The following is a 12,647-nucleotide window of genomic DNA, read 5'->3' as shown; positions in this document are numbered from 1 at the left end:
AAAAAAAAAAAAAAAAGAAAAGAAAAGATTGTGATTATCTGCCCAGATACCAGAGCAAGTTACCAAAGAGGATGAAATTAGAACTAAGGAATGAATTACAACAAAAAGACATACTGTTCCAGAAGCACTTGACAAAGTGGAGGCATTGGCAACAGGTGCTGAAGGGCATCAAATGTGCAGTACAGAATGCCACCCAGCAGCCCTCGGGGCTCCTCTGCCTACCTCAAGCAGGCATCTGCCAACATCCTTGCACCTCAGAAACTGACCTGAGTACAAAGGCCAAGACTGTCAGCCCGAGAGTGGGCTGGTGTCTGAGGTAGCCCTGTGCAAACAGTTTACCACAAATCCCTTGTAAATCTGGCATTTTGAATGAACTCTTTGCCAGAGAATTATTTAGTTTTATGCTACTACCTAAATTTTTTCACTATTTTTATAAGCTGTTAATGTCTTGAGTACTTTATAAAATGCCTAGAGCTTGGTTGGGGTGTTTGTTTATTTTTTTTGATAGGGACATAATAGGATCAGTGATATGCTAAATTTTGTCATCTTCTGCAGTAATGAATCCATTTAAGTAATGAGGCAGACCCTGTGAGTAACAAGGCAGTTGCAGCACAGGTGAGGTATGAAAGACTAAATCTTGCTCTGATTGTCTCTTTTGAGTTTTGTTTGCTTATATGGTTTTTATTTTATTTGGTAGGGGAGAGATTTTCTATTAAGGAAGATTTTTGTTGTGGATCTGATTCCAAGGGACTGGGGTCTCAGAATGGAGGTGGGCTTGCAGGTGTGATCATTGGCTACTTAACCTGCACAAACAGCATGCGCCGCCTCAGCCTTTGGGAAGATATTTTGTTCTCTCATTCAATTCAGAGGCCACCTCAGATTCTCTGTTGAATTGCTGTTAATAAATAAATACTCACAAGCATTGTTTCCAGCTCTTGTTGAGTGAGGTTTTCCAGCATTTTATGCAGTCTTTTAGTAGATAACATCTTTTTACTCAGAACAAATACTTCACTGTCTTCTGAGCAGGGAGTATTCCTATGGCTCGGTATTTTGGTTCACTTTGTTTTCTCCAGCCTTGAAGGCCCCTCCCCACACACATTGACATCCACTCATGTCTTCATCTGACCTAGATGCCATATGGACTCTAAAGCCTTCCAGCATCCTTTCTGCTGCATCCCCAGGGCACAGGACTTTTATCTCTTCTATTGCCCTTAGGTAGGTTCTCCCTTGTGGGTTAGTCATTTGTATCTGTCTTCCTGCCTCTCACTAATAGTACACTCATAAAAATTAGACATTATTCCCCTTAAATATACCAGGACCATATGTTATTTACCTTTATAAGTGATACCTATTACTCAGTTTTGTCTGTGTATATACAGTATCTGGCACATGAACCTATGATTTATAGTCTGAGACCAATGAATCCCCTCTGTTAGAATGTAGAGTTTAAACAAAGCTTTTAAAACCCACATTATATGACCTCAAGGTTGTTCGCCTAGTCATCTAATGGTGATTCACAACTCTGATTAGCAGCTTTAGATTTCTTGATTAAACACCTAAATAAACTGATTAAGTTTTAGACATTCTTTCAAAGGGAAAGAATGAAAGATTGGGAACTATTCTATTTAGTCCTCAGTGAAAATATTTTTAATTAATGTATATACCAGTTATTCCCATTTCCTTATTAAATTCAAAAGTTTTTTCAAATAAATAGCAACTTTTCAATCTTGAAAGAAAAGGAATACAAAACCTGAACAGTTGAACAATAAGTAATGAGATTGAATCCATAATAAAGTCTCCCAACAGTGAAAAACCTAGGACCAGATGGTATTGCTGCTAAATTCAACTTATAAAGAACAACCAACATCAATTTTCAAATTATTCCAAAAAATGAAGATGCAGGAATTCTTTCAAATATGATCTATGAGACCAGCATTACTCTGATACCAAGGAAACAACAGCAAAAAAAAAAAAAAAAAAAAAAAAAAAAAAAAAAAAAAAAAAAAAAAAAAAAAAAAAAAAAAAGTCCCTAATGAACATACAGTAAAAATCTTTAACAGAGTACTAGCAAATTGAACCTAACAACACATCAAAAAGATAATATATCATGATCAATGGGATCTGCCTCAAGGATGCAAAAGCAGTTGAACATATGCAAATCAATAAATGTGATATATCACACTGATTGAAAGACAAAAACTATGACCCTCTCAATAGATGCAGGAAAAGCATTTGATAAAAGTTAACATCCCATGATAAAAACTGTCAACAAATTGGGCATAGAAAAAACATAACTCAACATAATATAGGCCCCATATTATAAACCCACAGCTAACCTCATAATGAACAGGTGGAAGCTGAAAGCCTTTCTTCCAAGAACTGAAACAGGAATCAAATGCCTACTTTCACCTTTCTTATTAACACAGTAGTGGAAGTCTTAAAATCAGGCAAGATAAAGAAATAGGCATCCAAATTGGAAAACAGAAAGTCAAATTATCCCTCTTTACAGACAATATGATCTTAAATATAGAAAATTCTAAAGACTTCACCAAAAAATGTAGAACAAACAAATTCAGTAAAGTTGCAGGAGACAAAAATTCAACATACTAAAATCAGTAGCATTTCCATACACTAATAATGAACTAGTTGAAAAAGCAAAAATGCAATTCCAATTACAGCAGCTACAAAAAAGTTGAATACTTGGGAAAAAAATTTAACAAGGAGGTAAAAGACCTAGGCAATGAAAACTAAAACACACTGATGAAAAAAAATTGTTGAGGACACAAATGGAAAGACATTCCACACTTAAGAAGCAAAATAATTAATATTGTTAAGATGACTATACTACTCAGAGCAATCTACAAATTTAATGCAATCCTTATCAAACTACTAATGACATTCTTCACAAAAATAGAAAAAAACACTACTAAAGTTTGTATGGAACCACAAAAGACCCCAAACAGCCAAAGCAATAGTAAGCACAAAGAACAAAGTGGGAGGTAACCTTTCAATATATACCAGACCAATGAAGAGAATAAACAGCACAGAAATACGTCCACATATTTACAGCCAACTGATTTTTAACAGTCACCAAGAATATACACTGGGAAAAGGACACTGTCTAATAAACGGTACTAGGAAAACTGTAAAGCCATATGCAGAAGAATAAAACTATACTCCTATTTTTTACCATATGCAAAAAATCAACTGAAAACAGATTAGAGACTTAGTGTAGGACTTGAAATTATAAAACTAGTAGAAGCAAACATAGGGAAAATGCTTCAGGAATTGGTCTAAGCTAAGATTTTATGACTGAGACCTCAAAATCACAGGCAACAAAACCAAAAATTAACAAATAGGATTATATGAAACTAAAAAGCTTCTGCATAGCAAGTGAAACAATCAACAGAGTGAAGAGACAGCATATAGAAGAAAATATTTGCAAACTATTCATCTTATAAGGGACTGATACACAGAATATACAAGAAACTCAAACAACTCAACAGCAAACAATCAAACAAATAATCCAATTAAAAAGCAGCAAAGCACTAGCTAGCTGTGTGATTTAGATCATCTATCCTTTACATGTGAAAGGAAGATAATAGCTTATCTTACAGGAGGATTTATGCAGGTAAATGAGGATTCCAGGCAGCATTGGAAAAGACATAGAAAAGGCTTGCCAATCTATTTATCCTCTCCATGATGTCTTTGTTAGAAAAGTAGAAATACTGAGGAAGCCCAAGTTTGAACTGGGAAAACTCATGGAGCTTCATGGTGAAGGCAGTAGTTCTGGAAAACCACTGGTGATGAGACAGGTGCTAAAGTTGAACAAGCTGATGGATATAAACCACCAGTCTAAGAATCTGTTTAAAGTTCAGACTTAACACAGTGGCAAATAAAAGTCTTATTTGTGGGAAAAAAAAAAGTGGCAAAGGTTCTGAACAGACATGTCTCAAAAGAAGACAGACATATGAATAGGCAATAAGTACATGGAAAAATGCTCAACCTCACCAATCATGAGGGAAATGCAAGTTACAATGAGAGAACCTCTTGCCCCAGTTAGGATGGGTATTATCAAAAAAGACAAAAAATAATGATAATAATGGCAAGGTATGGAGAAAAAGCAATTCTTATATACTGTTACTAGGAATGTAAATTAGTACAACCATCCTGGAAAACAATATGGAGGTTCTTTTTAAAACTACAAATTGAACTGCCATACAATGAAGCAATCCTATAACTTGGTATTTATCCAAAGGAAAGGAAATCAAGTTGGGTATGGTGTCTCATGCCTCTAATCCCAGCGCTTTGGGACATCAAGGCTGGTGGATCACTTGAGGTCAGGAGTTCAAGACCAGCCTGGCCAACATAGTGAAATCCTATGTCTACTAAAAAGACAAAAATTAGCCAGGCGTGGTGGGGCGTACCTGCAATCCCAGCTACTTGGAAGGCTGTGGCAGGAGAATCACTTGAACCTGGGAGGCAGAGTTTGCAGTGTGCCAAAATCACACCACTGCACTCCAGCCTAGGTGACAGAGTGAGACTCCTCCTCAAAAAAAAAAAAAGGAAATCAGTATACCAAAGGAATATATGCACCCTAATGTTTATTGCAACACTGTTCACAATAGCCAAAACATGGAATCAACCTAAGGATCCAACAGTAGGTGAGAATAAATAAAATGTTCTCTATATACACAGTAGAATACTATTCAGCCATAAAAACATAATTAAATCCTGTCATCTACAGCAAAATGGATGGAACCAGAGGTCATTATGTTAAGTGAAATAAGCCAGGCACAGAAAGAGAAACATCACATATTCTTACTCATATGTGGGAGACAAGAAAATTGATCTCATGGAGTTAGAAAGTAGAATGATAGTTCCCAAAGGCTGGGAACAGGGCACACATAGGGGAATGAAAAGGCATTGGTTAATGGGTAGAAACATAGAGTTAGATAGAAGGAATATGTTCTAGTGTTTGATAGCACAGTAGGGTGACTACAGTTAACACCAACATATTGTATATGTCATACTAGCTAAAAGAGAAGATTTGAAATGTTCCCAACACAAAAACAGTAATTTGAGGTGATATACTAAGTACTCTGATTTAATAATTTCACATTGTATGTATACATTCAAATATCACTTGTACTTAATAAATATGTGCAGTTATTACATATCGATAAAAATTTTAAAGGAAACAATTATGCTAAGCAAATGAACCAGACATAAAATACTTCAAATTTGTATAATTTTACTTATTAAATTTCCAGAAAGGCAAATCTATAAAAATAGAAAATATATAGTTTTGCCTAGGGGCAGGAAGGTTGGATAAAGAATGACTACAAAGTGAATTTCTGGGGGTGAAGGAAGTGCTCTGAGCTAAATTATGGTGATCCCTGCACAACTGTACACGCTAAAACTCATCAAACTCAATACTTTCCATGGTTAAATCTCAAAGTCTGTAAATTATACCCCAATAAAATGTTCTTTTTTAAAAGAGATTGAGCCTGGAGCAATGGCTTACACCTGTAATCCCAGCACTTTGGGAGGTAAACACAGGCAGATCACTTTGAGGTCAGGTGTTTGAGACCAGCCTGGCCAACATGGCAAAACCCCATCTCTACTAAAAATACAAAAATTAGCTGGGCATGGTGGTGTGCACCTTTAGCCCTAGCTTGAGAATCGCTTGAACCTAGAAGGCAGAAGTTGCAGTGAGCCAAGATCTTGCCACTGCACTCCAGCCTGGGTAACAAAGCAAGACCCTGTCTCAAATAAATAAACAAACAAACAAATAAATAAATAAATAAATAAAAATAAAATAAAAAGGATTATACTCCATGACCAAGTGGGACTTATTCCTGGAATGCAAGGATAATTGAATATACAAAAATCAATTGATGTAATACACCACATTAACAAATTGAAGGGAGAAAACCACATGAACATCTCCACTGATGCAAGAAAATTATTTGACAAAATTCAACACCTCTTTATGATTTGAAAAAATAAACAAACTAGGAATAAAAGGAAAGTATGTCATGGTAAGGTAGTTTCTGTAAAGGAAACATAATAAAGGTCATATATAAAAACCTACAGCTAATGTCATTCTTAATGGTGAAAGACAAAAGTTTTTCCTTTAAGAGCAGGAATAAGGCAGGGATGTCTACTTTTATCACTTCTATTCAACAGAGTACTGAAATTTCTTTCTTTCTTTTTTTTTTTTTTGAGACGGATTTTCGCTCTTGTTACCCAGGCTGGAGTGCAATGGCGCGATCTCGGCTCACCGCAACCTCTGCCTCCTGGGTTCAGGCAATTCTCCTGCCTCAGCCTCCTGAGTCGCTGGGATTACAGGCACGTGCCACCATGCCCAGCTAATTTTTTGTAGTTTTAGTAGAGACGGGGTTTCACCTTGTTGACCAGGATGGTCTCGATCTCTTGACCTCGTGATCCACCCGCCTCGGCCTCCCAAAGTGCTGGGATTACAGGTGTGAGCCACCGCGCCCGGCCTCAGAGTACTGAAATTTCTAGCCAGAGCAATTAGGCAAGAAAAAGAAAAGGTATCCAATTTTGAAAGGAAGAAAAATCATCTGTTTGAAATTATGATCTTAATTTTTTTGTGATTTTTATGTAGAAAAGATTCCACACAAAAAACTGTTAGAACTAATAAATAAATTCAACAAAGTTGTAAAATACAAATTCAAAAAAAAGAGGTGACCTTGAATTGGCCAACCTAAGTCTTCTTCAGTGTCTGAACAGAGGCTGGAAATAGAAATTATGTTCTCATCTAAATAGTTTAAAAATTATATTTTCAGGCACCAAATTCTGGCAATTCGCAATCTAATTTGCATTATCTATGCAAAGACATCTAAACAGATTGTCATTGAATAAAGAGCCACAAAGTAATACCCTCACCATGGCAAAATTTTCTCCAATAAATTTGTCCTGATGAGAAAATTCATTTGCCTCCACAAACTAATCAAATATCTATCTAGACACATACAAACCTCCCACCCACCCCACTTCTCCCTCTCTCACTCACTCACAATTTGGCTTATACTTTTTAAACTTTTTATTTTTTTGAGATAGGGTCTTGCTCTGTCACCCAGGCTGGAGTGCAGTGCAATCATGGCTCACTGTGGCCTTGACCTCCTAGATTCAGGTGGTCCTCCTTCCTCAGCCCCTCAAGTAGCTGGGACTATAGGAACATGCCACCATGCCTGGCTACTTTTTGCATTTTTTTTTTGTAAAGGCAGGATCTCCCTATGTTGCCCAGGGTGGTCTCAAACTCCTGGGCTCAAGTGATCCTCCTACCTTGGCCTCCCAAAGTGTTAAGATTACAGGCATGACCACTGTGCTATAAAAGAAAATTTTACTATTTTTAATTGGCTAAAAAATATATGCAAGACATAGCCTTTACATTTATTTTGATTTTTTTTTAATTGCAGGCTGGGCACAGTAGCTCATGCCTGTAATCCTGGCTAAGGCAGGAACACAGCTTGAGCCCAGGAATTCAAGGCCAGCCTGGGAGGCTGAAGTGGGAACATCACTTGAGCCCAAGAGGTTGAGGTTGCAGGGAGCCAAGATGGCGTCACTGCCCTCCAGCATGGGCAACACAGTGAAACCCTGTTTCAAAAAAAACTGTAGTAAAAGCACACAACAATATTTACCAACTTGATCATTTTTAAGCATATATCTTAGTATTAAATATATTCACATTGTTGTGGAATAGATCCCCAGAATATTTGCATCATGCAAAATGGAATCTGTATAGCAATTAAACAACTCCCCATTTTCCCCTTCCCCTCACATCCTAATAAATACCATTCTACTTTCTATTTCTATGAATTTTTCTACTTTAGATTACTCATGTAAGTGAAATCACACAATCATTTTGTGACTGGCTTCTTTTACTTAGCACTCAAGATTCATCTGTGTTGGAGCATGAGACAGGATTACCTTCCTTTTTAAGTATGTATAATATTCCACTGTGTATATATTATGGGTCTTCCATATCTATGGGTTCTGCATCTCCAGATTTAATCAACCTCAGATTTAAAATATTCCAAAAAATTTTAAATTTCACAAGGTTCCAAAAAGCAAAACTTTAATTTACCTGAGCCAAATACTAAGTCAAATCCACACCAACAAAGTTACATGTAGGCATTGTACTATGTACTATAACTCATCTAGAAATGATTTAAAGCAGGGGTCCCAAGCCCCAGGCCATGGACTGGTACCAGTTCATGGCCCGTTAGGGACCAGGCCACAGAGCAGGAGATGAACAGAGGAGCCAGTGGGCATTATCACCTGAGCCTCACCTCCAGTCGGATCAGCAGTGGCATTAGATTCTCATAGGAACATGAACCTTATTCTGAACTGCACATGCAAGGGATCTAGGCTGCACACTACTTATGAGAATCGAACGAATGCCTGATGATCTAAGGTAGAACAGTTTCACCTGAAAACCATCCCCCGACCCTATCTGCGGAAAAATTGTCTTCCACAAAACCAGTCCCTCGTGCCAAAAGGTTAGGGACTGCTGATTTAAAGTATATGGGAGAACGTGCCTAGATTATATGCAAATGTTATACCACACTATATAAGGGACTGGAGCATTTCTGGATTTTGGTATCTGCAGAGAATCCTGGAATTAATCCCCTACAGATACTGAGGGAAAAGTGTGTCACATTTTGCTTATTCATTCATCTGTTGATGGATATTTGGGTTGCTTCTACCTCTTAGCTATTCTGAACAGTGCTGCTACAACATGGGTATGTAAAACATCTCTTCAATACCCTGCTTTCAACTACTTTGAGTATACATGAAGAAGTGGGATTGCTGGATCATATGGCAGTTTTAATTACTTGAGGAATTTCCATGCTGCTTACCAAAGCAGTGGCACCATTTACAATCCCCAAAAAGGTGCATGGGGTTGTACTATGTTCACATCCTCACCAACACTTGTTATTTTCTGTTTTTCTTATAGTAGCCATCCTAATAGGTATGAGGTGGTAACCCATTATAATTTTGGCTTGCATGTCTATAATGATCAGTGATGGCAAGCACCTTTTCATATGCTTCTGGGCCATTTGTATATCATCTTTGATGAAATGACTATTCAAGTCCTTTACTATTTTTAATCATGTTATTTGTTGTTGAGTTGTAATTCTTTACACATTCTGCATATAAATCCCTTATCAGATATTTGTAAATATTTTCTCCTACACTGTAGGTTCCCTTTTCACTTTAATAATTATATCCTTTGACATGGACACAGGGAGGGGAGCATCATACACTGGGGCCTGTTGGGAGAAATAGGGGAGGGACAGCGGGGGGTGGGGAGTCAGGGAGAGAGAGCATGGGGAGAAATGCCAGATATAGGTGAAGGGGAGGAAGGCAGCAAATCACACTGCCATGTGTGTACCTATGCAACAATATTGCATGTTCTTCACATGTACCCCAAAACCTAAAACGCAATAAAAATAATAAAAATAAAACAATTATATTATTTGATACATGGAGGTTTTATTTATGTATGTATTTATTACATAAATAAATACATATTTATTTAAGAGACAGGGTTTCACCATGTTGGCCAGGCTGATGTTGAACTCCTGACCTCAAGTGATCTACCTCCCTTGGACGCCCAGAGTGCTGGGATTACAGGTGTGAGCCACCATGTCCAGCAATACACAGAAGTTTTAAAGTTTAATTTAGTGATCTTTAAATTTTTGAACACTACAGGAGACACAAAGCTGCCCTACTACATGAGGACTCAAATGGTAAATATTTACATAAATATAAATTAAGGAGCATTAGATTCTAAATGGGAAGCATGCAACAGCTAGAACTGGAAAGGTCCCTGAAAGGACAGGAGAGCAGACTCCAGCCTCTGGTTCACCCTCCCAAGGCTCAGTCCTTCCCTGTCTGCCCCAGCCCACTGCAGAATCTCTCAAAATAGACATATCCTGGGCAACCCACTAGGCTTGTCACTAACAAATGTATGCAGGAGTGGGAATGGCTCCAAAAGCAAAATCATTAATAGTAAGGTCATTGAGTCTTATCTGTCTTAATCCTTTGACTGGTTTCCAGCCTGTACTTAGAAAGCTCGGAACCAATGCTTTACCTTTCATATCTTTGGATAACTCCAGATGTTTCCAAACGAAAAGAGTACCCAGATCACCATACTGTTCTTCCCATACTCCTTTAAGAAAAATATACTTAAAGGTTGAAAGGAAATTACAAGAGAGTGGCCAGGTGCAGTGGCTTATTATGCTTGTAATCCCAGCACTTAGGGAGTTCAAGGTAGGAAAATCACCAGAGTTCAAGAGTTTGAGACCAGCTTGGGCAACATGGTGAAACCCTGTCTTTGCAAAAAAAAAAAAAAAAAAATTTAGTCAAGTGTGGTGGCATGCGCATGTAGTTCCAGCTACTAAAGAGGCCGAGGTGGGAGGATTACTTGAATCTGAGAGGTCAAGGCTGCAGTGAGCTGAGATTGCACCATTGCATTCCAGCCTGGCTGACAGAGTGAGATCCTGTGTCCAAGAAAAAAAAAAGAAAGAAAAGAGAAGAAGAAAATGACAAGAAAGTAATTATGACACGTGTTACAACGTGGATGAACCTTGAAGACATTATGCTTAGGGAAAGGAGACAGACACAAAAGGTCATATGTTTTGTGATTTCATTTAAAACATTCAAAGTAAGTAAATCCCTATGGATGAAAAGAACACTGGTAGTTGCCTGGGGCTAGGAGGAGGGAGAAATAAGCAGCAGCCGCTTAATGGGTAGGTACGGAGTTGTATTTTGACATGGAATTGTTTGAAACTAGATGGAAGTGATGGTTTAGCAACGTTGTGAATCTACCAACTGCCACTGGGTTGTTCACTTTACAATGGTTAGTTTTATATTATAAAGCTATTTCAATAAAAATACTATCTATCTCACTTCAATAAATAAATAAATGTATAAACACTGAATGTCAACTCAAATCCCATGATTAAGGCAGAGACTCATTGGCCCCAAGATTAAATGGCTTCCTCTCTACTGACTCCCAAGCCTGCATACATCTGTCATTGTGAATCTCAGCAGGGTCTAACCTACACCCTCAGCAGCAACCAGCTTAGAAAGCCAAACCAGAAACTGCTACAGCAACCAACCCACAGCAGTCAGGACATGGCACTGATGCAGGTTTTCTAATTTATGCCCTGGCTTCCAACTCAGAACCAAGCAGAGAAAGCCAAATATGCTCCCATAACCAGTCACATGAGATGCCTCGATGCTTATTAGACACCTCTAGTGTCCCATATCAATAGCATCCAGCCAACAGTACATCTGACGCCTTCCCTTTTGTTCACTACAAAGCTCTCCCACTTTGTCAAAAGTGGCTGACTCTCTTGCTTTAGCAAGCACTTTCTAAGTAGGCCCTGATTGTTCCCATTTGAGTTGTCTTTATTTCTACATAGCTGTCAAGTCATTACCAGGGATTTTCACATTTCAATGACCTTCAGTGATAATTACATCTACCATCTCACACCACAGTACACAGACACTCTCTCCTAAACAAAATGCTTTCTTCAATAATGGGCAAACATCCTAGGTACAAATGATGAAATAAAAACATTGCAATCCTAGTCTCTGATAAAACAGACTTTAAACCAGCAAAGAAAAAAAAAAAAAAAAAAAAAAGAAGGGCATTACATAAATGGTAAAGGGATTAATGCAACAAAAAAAAAAAAAAAAACCACAGTGTCATTCAGATCTTTACTGATATTTAAACAAACCACAGAGGGAAATTCCAAATAAACAATACAGACACAAAAAAATAAGTGCTGGTTGAAACTACTGAGAAGTGACTAATAACAGGCATGTCCTTCCTAGAGAAGTACATACCTTTCTCCTAGTTTTATTCTTACCAAGGATTACATTGTTTTTCTTTACAATTACATACTCTCCTGCACACCTGTGATTATGTCTTACTTTCAGTTTTCTTTTTTTTTTGAGAGATAAGGCCTTGCTATGTTGCCCAGGCTGCTCCAGCGCTCCTGGCGTCAAGTGATCCTCCGGCCTTGGCCCCCTGCTTTGAACTGCTAGAATTACAGGTGTGAGCCACCATGCCCAGCCACTTTTGTTTCTTATGTTCTTTATTTTATAATTGTTCCTGCCAAACGTTTTTCTATTTTAATTTTGATCAAAGAACTAGCTTTCTGCTTCCTTGATCACTAATCCACTTTCTTCTTTGTTTTGTAATTTGTTTACCTACATTTTTATATTTCCTTATTTTCTTGGTAATTTCTTTGAGTTATTTTATTGGTCCCTTCCTTCCTTCCTTCTTTCCTTTCCTCCTTCCTTCCTTCCTTCCCTCCCTTTCTCCTTCCTTCCTTCTTTCCATTTTAAATGAGGTCTTGCTCTGTCACCTAGGCTGGAATATAATGGTGTAATCACAGCTCACTGCAGCCTCAAACTTCTGGGCTCTAATGATCCTTTCCTGCCTCAGCTTCCCAAGCAGCTGGGACTATAAGCAAGCACCACCACACTTGGCTGATTTTTGTACTTTTTGTAGAGACAGGGTCTCGCTCTGTTGCCCAGGCTGGTCTTGAACTCCTGGTCCCATGTGATCTTCCCACTTCCGGCTCCCAGAATGCTGG

Source organism: Cebus imitator, unplaced genomic scaffold (genome assembly GCF_001604975.1).
Source record: "Cebus imitator isolate Cc_AM_T3 unplaced genomic scaffold, Cebus_imitator-1.0 Scaffold858, whole genome shotgun sequence".
NCBI classification, from domain to species: Eukaryota; Metazoa; Chordata; class Mammalia; order Primates; family Cebidae; genus Cebus; species Cebus imitator.
Note: the sequence above shows the minus strand (reverse complement) of the source record.